The following is a 2,500-nucleotide window of genomic DNA, read 5'->3' on the forward strand; positions in this document are numbered from 1 at the left end:
GACACTCCTCTTCACTGTGGTGTGTAAGCCATCACTATGATGGAACACTCCTCTTCACTGTGGTGTGTAAGCCATCACTATGATGGACACACTCTTCACTGTGGTCTTCACTGTGATGGAACACTCCTCTTCACTGTGGTGTGTAAGCCATCACTATGATGGACCACTCCTCTTCACTGTGGTGTGTAAGCCATCACTATGATGGAACACTCCTCTTCACTGTGGTGTGTAAGCCATCACTATGATGGACCACTCCTCTTCACTGTGGTGTGTAAGCCATCACTATGATGGACCACTCCTCTTCACTGTGGTGTGTAAGCCATCACTATGATGGAACACTCCTCTTCACTGTGGTGTGTAAGCCATCACTATGATGGACCACTCCTCTTCACTGTGGTGTGTAAGCCATCACTATGATGGACCACTCCTCTTCACTGTGGTGTGTAAGCCATCACTATGATGGACCACTCCTCTTCACTGTGGTGTGTAAGCCATCACTATGATGGAACACTCCTCTTCACTGTGGTGTGTAAGCCATCACTATGATGGAACACTCCTCTTCACTGTGGTGTGTAAGCCATCACTATGATGGAACACTCCTCTTCACTGTGGTGTGTAAGCCATCACTATGATGGAACACTCCTCTTCACTGTGGTGTGTAAGCCATCACTATGATGGAACACTCCTCTTCACTGTGGTGTGTAAGCCATCACTATGATGGAACACTCCTCTTCACTGTGGTGTGTAAGCCATCACTATGATGGACCACTCCTCTTCACTGTGGTGTCACTATGAGCCATCACTATGATGGACCACTCCTCTTCACTGTGGTGTGTAAGCCATCACTATGATGGACCACTCCTCTTCACTGTGGTGTGTAAGCCATCACTATGATGGACCACTCCTCTTCACTGTGGTGTGTAAGCCATCACTATGATGGACCACTCCTCTTCACTGTGGTGTGTAAGCCATCACTATGATGGACCACTCCTCTTCACTGTGGTGTGTAAGCCATCACTATGATGGAACACTCCTCTTCACTGTGGTGTGTAAGCCATCACTATGATGGAACACTCCTCTTCACTGTGGTGTGTAAGCCATCACTATGATGGAACACTCCTCTTCACTGTGGTGTGTAAGCCATCACTATGATGGAACACTATGATGGAACCTCTTCACTGTGGTGTGTAAGCCATCACTATGATGGAACACTCCTCTTCACTGTGGTGTGTAAGCCATCACTATGATGGACCACTCCTCTTCACTGTGGTGTGTAAGCCATCACTATGATGGACCACTCCTCTTCACTGTGGTGTGTAAGCCATCACTATGATGGAACACTCCTCTTCACTGTGGTGTGTAAGCCATCACTATGATGGACCACTCCTCTTCACTGTGGTGTGTAAGCCATCACTATGATGGAACACTCCTCTTCACTGTGGTGTGTAAGCCATCACTATGATGGAAACTCCTCTTCACTGTGGTGTGTAAGCCATCACTATGATGGAACACTCCTCTTCACTGTGGTGTGTAAGCCATCACTATGATGGAACACTCCTCTTCACTGTGGTGTGTAAGCCATCACTATGATGGAACACTCCTCTTCACTGTGGTGTGTAAGCCATCACTATGATGGACCACTCCTCTTCACTGTGGTGTGTAAGCCATCACTATGATGGACCACTCCTCTTCACTGTGGTGTGTAAGCCATCACTATGATGGAACACTCCTCTTCACTGTGGTGTGTAAGCCATCACTATGATGGAACACTCCTCTTCACTGTGGTGTGTAAGCCATCACTATGATGGAACACTCCTCTTCACTGTGGTGTGTAAGCCATCACTATGATGGAACACTCCTCTTCACTGTGGTGTGTAAGCCATCACTATGATGGAACACTCCTCTTCACTGTGGTGTGTAAGCCATCACTATGATGGACCACTCCTCTTCACTGTGGTGTGTAAGCCATCACTATGATGGAACACTCCTCTTCACTGTGGTGTGTAAGCCATCACTATGATGGACCACTCCTCTTCACTGTGGTGTGTAAGCCATCACTATGATGGACCACTCCTCTTCACTGTGGTGTATATGTCACGCCCGTCGTTAGGAAATGACCAAGGTGCAGTGTGGTGAGCGTACATATTCCTTTTATTAATATAAATGTAGCCAACGAAACAAGAAAACAAGGAAACGACCGTGAAGCTTAAACTACGGCTAAAATGCCTTTAACAAAGACAACTTCCCACAAATGCAACAGGGAAAAAAGGCTGCCTAAGTATGATTCCCAATAAGAGACAACGATAAGACAGCTGTCCGTGATTGAGAACCATACTCGGCCAAAACATAGAAATAAACAAAACATAGAAAACAAAACATAGAATGCCCACCTCACATCAGTATAAGACAGTATAAGCCGTCATTTTGATGAACCACACAGCTTCACATGCTGTCCTACTTTCTCCTTCTACCCTGCCTCCTTCCCCATTCTGTCTCTCCT

The 2,500-nt window shown here is 46.5% G+C and overlaps 1 protein-coding gene across 1 annotated transcript in view; it reads left to right on the plus strand.

Moving 5' to 3' along the window:
• The window catches only part of LOC115126773 (1-phosphatidylinositol 4,5-bisphosphate phosphodiesterase eta-1-like), a 76,123-nt gene that overhangs the window by 57,200 nt on the left and 16,423 nt on the right, over nucleotides 1-2,500 (plus strand).

Source organism: Oncorhynchus nerka, linkage group LG14 (genome assembly GCF_034236695.1).
Source record: "Oncorhynchus nerka isolate Pitt River linkage group LG14, Oner_Uvic_2.0, whole genome shotgun sequence".
Classification (NCBI taxonomy): domain Eukaryota; kingdom Metazoa; phylum Chordata; class Actinopteri; order Salmoniformes; family Salmonidae; genus Oncorhynchus; species Oncorhynchus nerka.